This window comes from Bombus terrestris, chromosome 7 (assembly GCF_910591885.1).
Source record: "Bombus terrestris chromosome 7, iyBomTerr1.2, whole genome shotgun sequence".
Classification (NCBI taxonomy): Eukaryota; Metazoa; Arthropoda; class Insecta; order Hymenoptera; family Apidae; genus Bombus; species Bombus terrestris.
In genome coordinates this window covers 15,179,913-15,193,633 of record NC_063275.1, presented here as the reverse complement: position 1 = coordinate 15,193,633, position 13,721 = coordinate 15,179,913, and the positions used below count along the sequence as shown (strand labels likewise).

At 37.8% G+C, this 13,721-nt stretch overlaps 1 protein-coding gene across 1 annotated transcript in view; it reads left to right on the top strand.

Moving 5' to 3' along the window:
* Positions 1-922: 922 nt before the first annotated feature.
* LOC100647695 (circadian locomoter output cycles protein kaput) overlaps positions 923-13,721 on the top strand; it is a 93,246-nt gene continuing 80,447 nt past the window's right edge. Inside the window, exon 1 of the mRNA XM_048407075.1 lies at positions 923-1,179. The gene's annotated coding sequence lies outside the window, so the exon portion shown is untranslated. The remainder of the gene's footprint in view (positions 1,180-13,721) is intronic.

The following is a 13,721-nucleotide window of genomic DNA, read 5'->3' as shown; positions in this document are numbered from 1 at the left end:
GAGTTAAAGTTGAACCTAAATTTTTATTTATCTTAGGAAATGTGACTGTTTAAACCCCCCCTATAATAATAATTAATTACTTTGGTTTGTTTGCCGTAAAACAATGGATGTGAGTATAAATAAGTCAGTTGGTCCATCACGTTTATCCATCGTTATTAAAAATAATAAATTTTGCTGTTAATGAAAGTATAACGAATTAAAATTTTTGTTTGTAGTATTTTAATTAAATAATAATTAATTTTGTTGTTGTTTTATCTTACTTTTAGAAAGTTCTAGATTTGAAAATGAGTGCAAAACAGAAAAAAATAAATAATTATACTGATGAAATTGGAAATTGTTTAAGTTAAGAAATAGAACTGATGTTATTGATGTAGAATATTCTGTCAAAAAATTAATCCAAGATAGAACATTACGGTGGAAAAGCACGATGGAAAAGTTTCAAAATAATGATGCTGCAAATAAGGCAATAATTATTGAACTTAATGATGTTTTTCTGAAGATTGGTAATTTGTGTATTACATGAATCTGTAAATCGATTGTTTTTTGATAACAATGGATAAACGTGGTGAATTAATTGACTTTGAAGTTTCTCAAAGACTGCTTTGAATTTAAATCACGGTCACAGGCTACTGGATATGTACATAATATATGCTGTTACCACAGACTTGTCATAAACAGATTTATCACGCTATATAAATTTGTATCGCATAGTTCACGAGTATCGACGAAAGACCGAAGGACGGAATAGACACGACATCTTATGGCATTTTGCGTTTCATATACTGAAATATCGACCTGAAAAAAGTATTTCCTATGTTGCTTCGTACATTTGGCCATGTAAAAGCGCAGCAACGATCAATGTTTAAAACATGCTTTAAGTATGCCTATCTTATACTGCCCTATAGTTTATGGAGCTATAGTATCTGAAAAGTCGGAACAACAGGAAATATGGCGGCATTGCGCCGAGTACGAAGGTGAATTTGTGTAAACCACGTTTGTTTGTGACGATTTCTTGAGCAAATAGGAAAGACAACATTGTAATGATAGTGTGCAATGCGTAGTGATAACATGTGCAGTGTTTTGTGACGAAAATAACAGCCCCTCGCGGCTGAATCGGATTTTCGGTGTTGGATTGTCGTCACACGAGAAGCATAATTGGCAGTGCCCTCGAGGTGGCAGGTACGTAATACAGAAAAACACCCTTAGAAACCTTACAACGTTATTTCTACAGCTATCATTATACTATTTATGAATACGATCACTAACAAATTTATTATGTTATTTGTATACTGTGTTGTAAAATTCCGATGATGTTATTATCCCTTAATACTGATCCGTTTACGACCTGAATCGGGTGTGTACCCTGTTGTCATCAACAGGACATTGACTCCTTAGGATATGCCCTTGTTCGACCTTTCCCTTTAACTGCTCTTAAACAACATAAACTACGGTTATTCTAATTCCTTTCAAATACATATTAATATGAACGTATTTCATTATTCTCAAGGTTCGGATTGAATAGGAACGATATCGTTGAAAAACATCGTGAAATTCAAAAGTTTTAGATAATCAGATAAGAATCGAATCGAACTTTGTATTTTCAGTAGCACCACCCAGCGTTTCTCATACGTAAACAATGTGATCAATCACATACTATTGACCTAAGTTAAAACGTTTGCCGTTGGTTAGCTATTTAAAGCGACTGCTCTGGCAATGGCCGTGAATACGTATTTCATCTTTTGTTCGAGTCCTAAATTAGTTAAAGTTTGATCGATAACGTTCGATTATTGTATTTAGCGTTACACACGCATTTACATTGTTATTTATAATGAATGAAATATGGTTGAATGACACTTTACAACTAGGAATTATGAAATGACCTTCACATTCTATTTTGTACAACGCTTATTGAAATGTCAATGTTTTTCTATTATTTGTTTCTATGACGTATATAATGTGTTATTTATTCCGACTTTGAAAACGATAAAAATAGTAGAGAAAATATTACGAGGTATGAAATAGTTAATTATATGATTGTGATAACGAATAATGGAACACGAGTTATACACGTGTACGCATGCTGGATACATTAGTATGGTACTTGGTATATAGGTCAAGCGCTCCTCAACATCGAGGTCATTGCCCCAGGATTTTCTCCGTCGATAAAACAGTCTTTAATTGGCTAAATTCGTTCCATTACCCACATAGGATTCGACGATAGAGGTCACCGTTTGAGATATTCATAATTTATTTCCTCTTTTTAACACAGTTGATGTTTGGACGGAAGTTGGGCATGTAGTTTTTGATGTGCAACAGTCATCACACGTAATAAAAAATTACGCTTATCTATTCCGAATAATACGTTTTATCTAACGTTTGTTTTTTTCTTTTACGTTGAAAATAGATAATACTTGATTTAGATTTAACGCGATATTGCCAACTTGTTAATTACCTACATGATTATCATCTTTAAACACTTTTTTGTAATGTTCATTATTATAGTTATTACTATCGTTTTCAAATATTTCCGTATTTTTAACAAATCATCTAGCTACATTGGCGAATTAGCTAAGCATGGTCGATGCTTTGACTTCTAAGTTAGACTTCGTTAGAAAATACTCAGAGATACAGCGTGTTGACCTTGAACCTAAAAACATATTTTAAACTTAACACTGAAAAATATTCATCTCGTTCTTTCTCAACAGAAAAAATTTCTTACTTTTATATTTAGAATTTTATATAACAGTTTGTTTACAACTATTCTAAATATATATATATATATATATGTGTGTGTGTGTATTTTATCTGAAGCAAAAATAATAAGTAAAACATGACAAATTAGACATTCCATAGTCAACCGAATAAAACGTTCTTATTAATAGGAAGCATACGTTTACTACTACGTGACTCATTATTACTCGCTCGTTTCTTTATTCTGACCCCTGTATGATGAATTTAGGGTCAACTTGCTTCGTTGGACTTCCTTTAGTGATCGTGAGACTCGTTATTATCATTCGATCGATTCTGACCAGCGTGTACATTCAAATTAAAATTATGACAAACTTGTTGCGAGTACGTGTATCGTAATCGTATCGATAAGCATGGTTGTCTTTTTAACGGCTTATGGTATGCGTGTTTCAAGAAAACGTATTTCTTTTTTGTGTTATTTTACTTTATCTCCATCTACAGCTATATCTCGCTTACTCGACATTAGAAGCCATTTGTATATTTGGAACACATTAATACATTCTCACTCGCTCGTTGCTCCTGTTCTCACACATTCTCAGACTGCTAATGCTCACACTCCAATGCAATATTAAAATACACGATAAAAGTTTCTTGATGGACCGTGCATTAAGACTTACGTTTGTAAATTGTTCGTAATATTACATTATCCAGCTTATATGATCGTTATCTAACCAAACCTATCGAATGTTTTCTTTCGTGTGTGTGATCGATAGGCGTGTGTGGCAGTCAGTTAGCATCGTATTAGAGCGATCGTCGGTTCAATTTCTTCGTTTCTCTACTTCGCTAATGATAGTATTAACATCTAGAGAATTAACATTAATATCTTTGTTAGCGTACCATGGAGCTGCTCTAATTAGTCCTAGTATTTTTCGCTCTTCCGTTTCTACTTCTTTCGAGCTTTTTAGCTTTTTAAATTTTAGTTTAAGCTGCTATTCCATATGTCGCCGGTGATTCGCACAGCAAGATACAGATTTGCCGTTTCAACTCGATCGGAAACGTATCTTGTGGTGTACATGGAATAACGTTTTAACAATAGAACGAGCTATTATCGAAACAGCAAATTTAGCAACGATAATCGGACGAAACTCGGCGAGACGTAAACGCGCGTAAACATAATTCGTTCATCTTGACCTAGATACTTTGCGTCTGTTCCGTTGTATTTATAGGAGGAATCTAACTGGGCATTCTTTTCCTATCCGCTTCGATTAGAACTTGAGCGTCGTAATTATCCTCGATCTTGCCATCGATCGACAAATTCGTTATCGTTGTCGTCTCGTGACTCGCATTTATTTCCCTAGCATTCGATCGAATAAAGTACGAACGACGCTTCGATTCTCCTTCGTTCGTGACATCTGTTTCTTCAACGTCTTGCACGGTTTACGTGAGAACGAGGCTTAACGCCGGTTCACGTACAAGAAGCGTTCGATAGGATGTTATTTTTAGTACGACGCTGTCGGTTAGTCGACTAACGAATTATTAATAAATCACCGCCTATTTTTGATTAGGCGGATAGCGTCGATCGACAGACGGGTAAACTACGCGCGAGTTTGCATCTCGCGTAAGTTTGTTCCACGACTACAGCAAACTCCGGAAACATCGCCAGTTTTCTGTAACAAATTAATGCATTTTACAAATTAAAATGTCTGTATCTCTTTCAAGTGAGGTGTATGTCGCGATAGGTGCAGAAGGAATACGCCGATGTTCGACAAAAACTTTATTACTATTAACAATCAACGAGTCAACAATTTACACGATTCACACTTATGATTAATCATCGAGAGTTTATAATCGCTCATCTCGGCTTGTGTTTGCTTCGCTATAATACCGAACCTTTCGCACTTCGCGGCTTGAGGCAGAATGACTTTGTTCGAAACCAAACGGTTCTTTTCTTAGTTGCCCTTCGATATCCTTACTACACACGCGTTTATTAGATGTACCGCGGCGGTACATTCTTCCGCGTGTGCATTCTTCCAAACATTCGGCGGAAGAACCATAGGAATATCGATGGCACATTAGGCGCGTCGGCCTTACGCTTTGAAAATGTAGCGCTTTGTGTCGCGAAGCCGTTGGAAAGTTCCGTGCTCGTTTGCCGCCACACAAGCATTCCACGATAATACCTTGCATCTTTCGTCGTTTCGCTGTAAATGCAACATTTTCTTATTCTCCGCGTTTCCAACGTATGTTAATTACATTTTACATACTGCAATTAACGTATGTTAATCGTAGAAACCCTCTTGTCTTTGCTTAACTTCGAGCAAATTCATCTGTTTGAAAATATAATTCGAAAAGTAGAAGTTCCATAGAAGGTTGTTCTATCTATTGGGTTGGCAACTAAGTGGTTGCGGATTTTGTCATTACCATCTAATGGTAAAATCCGCAACCACTTAGTTGCCAATCCAATAGCAGCTACTACGCGGTTAAGCATCGTACCTTCTCGTATTACGAGGACCGTGTGCAATTTTCCGCTTTCGAATATCCTATAAATACGCAAATATCCGCAGCCTGCTGATCGTACTTGCTATAAAACAAATAGCGAAATGTAGAAGTTCCATAGAAGGTTGTTCTATCTATTGGGTTGGCAACTAAGTGGTTGCGGATTTTGTCATTACCACCTAATGGCAAAATCCGCAACCACTTAGTTGCCAATCCAATAGCAGCTACTACGCGGTTAAGCATCGTACCTTCTCGTATTACGAGGACCGTGTGCAATTTTCCGCTTTCGAATATCCTATAAATACGCAAATATCCGCAGTCTGCTGATCGTACTTGCTACAAAACAAATAGCGAAATACGTTATTTGCTGATGTCCCTCGACAAATCTCGTTTGATGTCCCTCGTTCAAATTTATCGCGAATCGAGTCGAACATCGCTGCAATTATCAATTTGCCGTCAATTTGTACGTTTTGGCACGGTTTGGCTCGCGCACGGTTATCGCACATGAGTCGAAAATATTCTTACGAATAAACGATGGTGTTCGTTATCAAGCATCGTAGAGTCGGAGTGGCTACTAATAAAGCGGACGTGTCTACTTAATTAGCACAGAAGGATGATCGTGTGGATTAAACTAGGTCAGGCGAGTGACGCGCTTACATGCCTGACCGGCTAATATTTATTCTTGGCATTGCACGCAGCGGAGATGCTGCAGCCCGTAAAAATATCGTTTACATTTACGCGATTTCCCGAGCGTCGCTTTGTCAACGCGCTTCCGACATTGCTGTACCGCGTGATGCTTGACGCGCAGCTCTCTTGGAAAAAGATCAGAAACTTGTTTGTCGTTAGTTTTAGTCTATTTACTCGATTTACTCGATCTGTCTTATTCGTATAAATTTCATACTTGTCGCATTCCGCGTTATGCTTTCTATTAATATATATTATGGTCGAATGTCTTGCGTGTATACGAGCGATCGATATTATTGGTAGACAGTGCAATTTATTTCATTGCCCATCTAACGATGTACGTGTATACGTCGGGTCTAAAAATATGGAATATTCAAACAGTACGGTAATTGTTTTCTGCGATTTGTATGCGATTTTTCTACGAAACGTTCATCGCGCACGCGTCTTCGACATCGATACTTCTATTTGTAAATATTAGGATGTTCGTTAACCTTACGCCGGGCGCGATAATCGAGCCAAGTCCGCAGGAAAACCACTAGTCGGTTTCATGGAACGATCGATCGGTTGTTACGTATTGGCTTTCAACGGTCCTTTGATCGCGTAAAACACGGGCGGTGAATCGGATAGGAAACACCGAGAAGTCTGTGAAAAATCGTCTGTGAATCATTTCGAGTATGTAATAGTAAATAGTAATGAAAAAGTAAAATTCGTTGCAAGATAGAGGAGAGAAAAGATAAATATTCCTCGATAAATATTCGCTAATTGCTGAAAGCTTCTTAGAAGATAGTAATTCTTGTGCACTTTTTCATTTCCTAATGATTGTTCGATTCTGTTGAATTTTTCCTAAGATAGAACACGCTGTAGAGATTAACGTACGATTGATATCGATCGCTGCGAGAAAGAACATTCGGAAACGATGGAAATCGTAATTTTCCTCCCTCAAGAACATACTTATCTTGAAAGTTAATATCTTGGATCCAAATGAGATCTCATGGAACGTTGATTCTTAAAGCGAAGCGGAGATAACTTAGCGTGTTCACCTTCGGAAGCTTCAGCGTTTGACCGATGGTAATCTTAACGGTCGATGAGAAGCCGGTGCACGTTGCTAACACGAACGTTGCTAATCGCTTGGATGGTCTGGCGATGGAAAATTAACGAATTAACACTTTGACTGCCACGCCGAAATCACACGTTTCTCCGAGGACGACACGGCAGTATTTTTATTATTCAAAGCATGTAATGGCAAAATAATAATAAATTGACGATGCAAGACAACATTCTTCCCCAATGGACAATGGATATATTATTGGTGATCACGGGTGACTATCGTGGCACTTTGTTTATTTCAACAAACCATTCGCATTTGTTATTTCGTCGTAAGTAAAACGTGCAGGATATATTGTTGAAACGCGTAGAAGATATTAGTAAACAGTATTTGCTCATGCTATATATAATAGCAAGGTATGTGCACACTTGTAACTTCGATTATATGATTATAAAGCAACATTTACGATTATTTTTTAAGCTTTGTTTATAACAATATTCGTAGAGTATCCCTCAAAGATATAGATACAAGATTCGTTCTCATTTTTTTGATGTCCTAATAAAAATGTTTAATTGTTCAATGAGGCACTTTCTATTTCAAAGTATCTTCTATTTATCGGTTATATTCAAAATGCCCTAACTGTCAATTTTCATACAAGAAGTTGAAGCGTTCCGATCAGGAATGATCAACGTAGCAGTCAAAGTGTTAAGGAGGAAGCGGCACGGCGTATCTGCGTTCGCGCGCATCAAATCGAGCTCCGACGTGTAAAAGAGTTAACGATTTTAATCGTCCGGGTGCGACTGGGTTCAACGATACGGTCATTCTTTTCGCTAGTCAAATCTGCAAAGCGGCTCGTGAATTTCTTATTTCCATCGGAACTGCACCTGCCGCAGGTGCAGCTGCGAGCCAATGAAATATCGTTTCAGGCCGATGACCAAAAAGTTCGCCACGACGTCGATGGTTTCGGTGAACATGTTTCGATGCCAACCCCGTTTCCTCTCCGGACTATCTGTCTACATAGTGGCCATAGTATAACAGAGTCTTCTACTAACTCTACTAGTCTCCAAACTAACGGCATTTTCAGCTAATGGAACAATCGGTTTTCTCCTATTAAATTCCACTCGCTCCACGCTTTGACCACCGTATGCTCTGACAAACATGTAGCACGAATTCTCGCATACTTTTCGACCGATTAAAAACATTCGAACGGTTGTCGAACGAAATCCCGTTCCGATTTACATTTCCACCCGAAATACGTTTATCGAATTATACAGGTGGCTTTTCGTTTCACGACATTTTCGCACGACGCTTTCAGGTTTTTCGGCGAGAAACTTCTCCGTTTGATTTTTTACGCCGACCAAAGAGTTAAAAATTGGAGGGAAGTTTCTAAGCAGCGTAACATTTTATTGGAAATCAACGAGCATATTTAAAGATACTCCTAGTGACGTTCTTTTAGCGCGATATGTTTGAGAACAATTTCCTCGACGGGGAGGTACTAAGCAGAATTTATCGTTTCATTAAATTCCTTAAAAATCACTTTAAAAAGAACTTTCTGACCAATCGATATTATATCTGATATATCGATAATTCTTTCGTATTATTCGAGCATATAACGTAGAAACGATTTCGTTCATAGCATCCATTGTTGCTTTTTTTTTTACTGTTTTATTTAACGGTAGTAGAAGTATGTAAGGCGTGAATTTACGTTTGCAGTCCCCAAAGTGTTAAATAGAGACGAAGAAACTTGTCATTGTTTATTTTCAATCGCTGCTGGCTTTTGGCGTTTTGGCTACTGGGCCTTATAAATCTTTCATTGCGGGTAACCGTGCAAAGCGTAAAGATATGTAGAAACGTAATTCAAAGTATATTCTTACGAAAGTCGCTTTCTTATTGTGTGTCACACCATCGGACCTCTTATCCAAATACTTGGGTGCGAGAAGGTGCATCCTCGTCGTTTATTTTCGTCTTTCGTGCCACGATGCGTATAACGTACAGTACAGTAGAATCTCATATGTATCCGAGCAGCTTGCGATTATTCAAACCAAATAGTTCGAATAATCGATAATACAAATTCTCTAGCTGTCCTTCTCGACTCGTCTTTTTACTTCGGATAGTGAGATAACAAGGTTTTGAAAAACGGAAGTTGATCAGTTGTTTCCGTATCGCGTTCGACCGTTTTCCGTTTCGACGCGCGACATTTACTCTAAATACAGATAAACCATCGTATATTATATTCATTCTAAGAATACGCGAGTTTGTGCGATAATTAAAGTTAATACGTTAGAGCTTGTACGATAGAGTCTCGTCTACGAGTTTCTGAGTGTTTGAAATCCAGCGTTAGTTTGTTCGCGTAAACGAAATGCGAATTTTATTTTCTTTGCAACAGGAGAAAATATTTATTAGCGTAACGAGTATCGTGTTTGGTTTGGAAGAACGTTTGAACAGCAGAAGGTCGGATATTATAGAATATTTGGATAATGGTAATTAGGATACAGGAGGCTTTGCCGCACATAGTAGCTGATGCTAACTACGCAACTAGCAAAAACCTTGCGTCGCTAGCATGCATTTACGTAGCATTCGATATCTTATCTTGTACAGTAAACAAGTCGCAACGTTATTGCAGTCCGTTTGAAAAATTCGAGGGAATATTCCTTGTCGCGAATAACGACGACGCAGTACAAATTTTCTATCGCTCGTTATCTTAAAAGGAGAAAAAAAGCAATTGCGAAAAGCGAAGATTATCGAACGTGAAAAATGAATAATTCACACGATAATTGTGCCTGTTAACTGGCGCGTTTCTTAATAAGAAATTAGAAGGTGTTTAAGAAGAATTATGTACGTGGGTTAAAAGTACATGCCGGTACTTTCCATACGAATACAGTAATAGGTTAAAAAGTAACAATAGAAGAGTAACAAACGTTTGCTCGAATGGATGAACGAAGCAACGCAGCGTGTAAATTTGAAAAAAATCCATTCGAACATTTACGAGATTACCTTAACACGATTTTACTTCGATTATTTGTTTGCTATTTGTTCCGAATAATCCAACAAATTGATCGTATTACGGTAAGCATCGAATCGTCGATTCAACTCGTCTAAAGTTGAATTGTACGTATTTTAATACGCTTTCATGTTACAAAAAGGGTGAGAGAGAGAAGGAAAAAGAAAGGATTGGATCGATTCATTTTTATCTACGCTAGATACAATATTTCAATACTCGCGTGTTCTGTACAGAATGCTGCAGTTTAAAGCGCGTGTTTGGGTTTTACAATGAATTGAATTTTCTTTCGTCCTTCCCTTGTTATTAACATTTATGTACGCTGCATACAGAACAGACTTAAATTGAATCCGAGCTTCCCATAGAAATTACGTAACGCTACAAAATAAATCGCTACGAACCGTCGAACTCAAATTTTCTCAATTTCCGAATGGACCAGTTGCTGCTTGCATAACAAGATCCAATTATTTTCTTCGACAATGTTTCGAAGCTCGTCGCTGGCTAGTTATCGTGCGACAAGGTCAATAATAGGCCGGTCGTCGGATGTTATCTTCGTGAATCGTAATAAATAGCTACTGATACGAGTAATAGTTATTTATTGTCGCGTATCTTAGTAATGTAATAGAACGTCGTTCGTGACTCGTTCGTTGGATTCAAAACTCGAGCGCGTTCGAATCTTTTACGCGCAATGGCTGGCGAAAGTGTTGGGAAGACTCGTAGAAATTTCATAACGAGACACGACTATCGTGATAATATCGGCAAAATTTCAAACAGATTTCCAAGAGAATTTATATGGAAGTTACGAGGCATTCGTCGCAAACACGCATTGCGCGAAGAAGATATATTAATAAACCGGAAGATACGATGCTTACAGATCTCTCGAGACTATTGTTCGATCTGTTTGAGATTACTATTCGTGCTGTATATCGATTTCTCACTAAGTATATGTTTGCGACAATATCTTCAGAAGAAATATCTCAGAATCGGTGTAAATTTCTTTGCATCGTTTCTTCCCTATACCGTCTCGTTAAAAGAATTGAAACCAACGGAACAATTTAATCGTTGTAACAGATTCGCTGATCGGTGAAATCATAATTATTGAACTGTCTCGTTGACGAAGGTTCTAGCTTCTAGGCTAGAAGGTATTAGGTTGTCCGTTAAAGTGTCCTTCTTTTACAGACACGTCTTTTACAACAATGCATCTTTATACAAACATGAAACCTTATCTTTATTTTGATAGAACAAAATGGATCATACGTAATTCGATAAAATAATATAAAACGGAAAATATTGTTCATCCATTATTTCCTTACAAAACGAAAGAAACTTTTCGGACGACCTAATATTTACATATGTTCGTTCCCATTCGTTTTCCTCACATTTCGTGTGTTACTATTGCGTTGGCAACTATGTGATTGCGGATTTTGTCATTAAGTGGTAATGACAAAATCTGCAATCACTTAGTTGCCAACCCAATATTACAATCATGGTAGTCGTGTCTCGTTACGATGCTAACGAAATTCCACAAAAATTCGTATAATTTCCTTATAATTGAGGTGGTCGTTGAAGATGCCCACAAGAAATACTCTTGATGTTCAACAATAAAGTTTATTAAACTATTAACAACTAACAACAAATAACGATTAACGATTAACTATCAAGAGTCAATAATCCGTTTCTCTAATTGCGTTTGTTTCGCTATGACGCTCAACCTTCCGCAGCTCGGGGCAGAATGAATCTTTGGTTCGAAACCAACGGATTCTTTTCTTTCTTGCCTCTCGATATCCCCACTACGCACGCGGTTATTAAATGTCCGCGACGGTTGCCGCCTATGCAATCTTCCGAATATTCGGCGAATAATTCGTAGAAATATCGATGGTGCATTAGGCATGTCGGCCTTAGCTTTGAAGGTATAGCGCTTTGTGTCGCGAAGCCGTTGGAAAGTTCTGCAGTCGAATGTCGCCATATAATATATAATATAATAATTTCGTTTCGTTGCGCATTTCGTATAACTTGTACAAGGTAGTTATAAGAAAAGTCTTTTGCGATAAGCGTTCGAATAGGAAACAGATCGCATTGATGCGTGCGATTCCTGTGATCAAATGTGAGCGCAAAAAGATTCGTTTCAATTGCACGTTGGTCTCATTGTATCGATGCATTTCGTTGGCTGGCTTTGTAGGTGATGCGCGACGCACACGTGTTTCGTGCGAACCAACGAATCTTTGAATAGCATCCATTTTCCGAGAAAGTAATTCAGCATTGATTTAACCGCGTGGGTGTTCATCGAGAGGTGGATGGCGCAATAAAAAGAGAGTATCAGAAATTGTGCCGTAACGATTTTCAGCGAGCGCCTCTTTAGATACAGCGGCTCTATTTTTGACCAAGCGAATTCCTTCAATTGCAATATGTTTCGCGCGTCACTCGCGTGCGAGAACGCAGTCGAGCCAACAGGGAAACGTGCAACTCGTTGCTTCGTTTCTTCGCGAGAAATTCTCCTTCCCATCGGTCTCATCGTCTTCGTTTGCTATCGTCGGATAAACGCAGCGAGCGATTACACCAAGTTCGTGCCTTTAGCAGGCGCGTGAAGCGTCTAAGGATTCTTACAAAAATCGATAGATCGCTGTAACGTATAATCGTGGAAAAAGTAATTACGATTAATCGGAAATAATCGTAAGAATGGAGAAGTTTCTTGGTAAGACAGGGCGTAAGATAAAACAATAGGTCGAGTAAATTGCGTAAAGAGTTTTAGCTCTATCTTCTGGATATTAGCTACGATTGGATTGCTAATTAAAACAGATCTTAAGGAACTTTGTATAAAAGTAATCGGTACAAAGTTCATCGAGAGATATTACAACGAATGATAGTAAGTAATAGTTGGAATATTTGAATGGAAAATGCGCTCGGTACGTACGTATCTACGATAGATGAGTAATCTGCTTAGTTTTGAATAATTGCGAACCTGTTGCGTTTTATTCGGAGCAGAGAAACGCAGTGATATAAGATGGCCTGTTAAAAGAGATAGTAGTTTATTTATTGCCTAGACAAAAAACGTAGTAAACGTAGTAAGCTGTAAAAGTTACGCGTAGTAATACAGTGGTAAATACGATCCTCGCGATAAAATGATGAGAAAATAAACTCAGCTGCGCTGCAAAATGTCCGTTGACGCGAATCACCAATTCGCAAGGAAGAAATACTGAATTGATATTACGATAGAATCGAAGCAGAGAAATATCATCGAGCTCGTGACGTTCAGGTTCTTTCGAGTGATTTGTTGTATATCGATCTTTTAACTGGAGTGAGAACGATCAATAACGAGCTACTACCATTCTAGGACAAAATTCAGAATCGAATTATTCGACCAGCAGATTTCCGAAAAAAGTTGAAGCTTATATTCGTTTATACGAACTATTCTCGCTCTTGCTACAGTTTATCGATTACTTGCTGTATAAGATAAGGGGATAAAGTATTTTAACGGTAAATTGGTTGTTCGTGTACCGTTCGTTATGATGGTGCTTCGTAACGAAAGGGTTAAAATTATACAATCGACATCGGGGCACGTACATCATCACCCTTCAATGTGCACGAACGTTTCGAATTTTGTAGAAAAATGTGCGAAAAGACTACAGCTTTTTTTTTATCGAGAACAGTTATTTCAGATGAGTCCGCGAGGAGGAAGAAAAATAAAAGATTGGGAAAATATGATATCACGGAGTTATATTAAAAACACGAAATGCTTTACGCGAGCGCACATATATATTAGATATACAAGCTTAGATATACGTGCCAAAAATTATGTATCCGTGTTCCACGCGT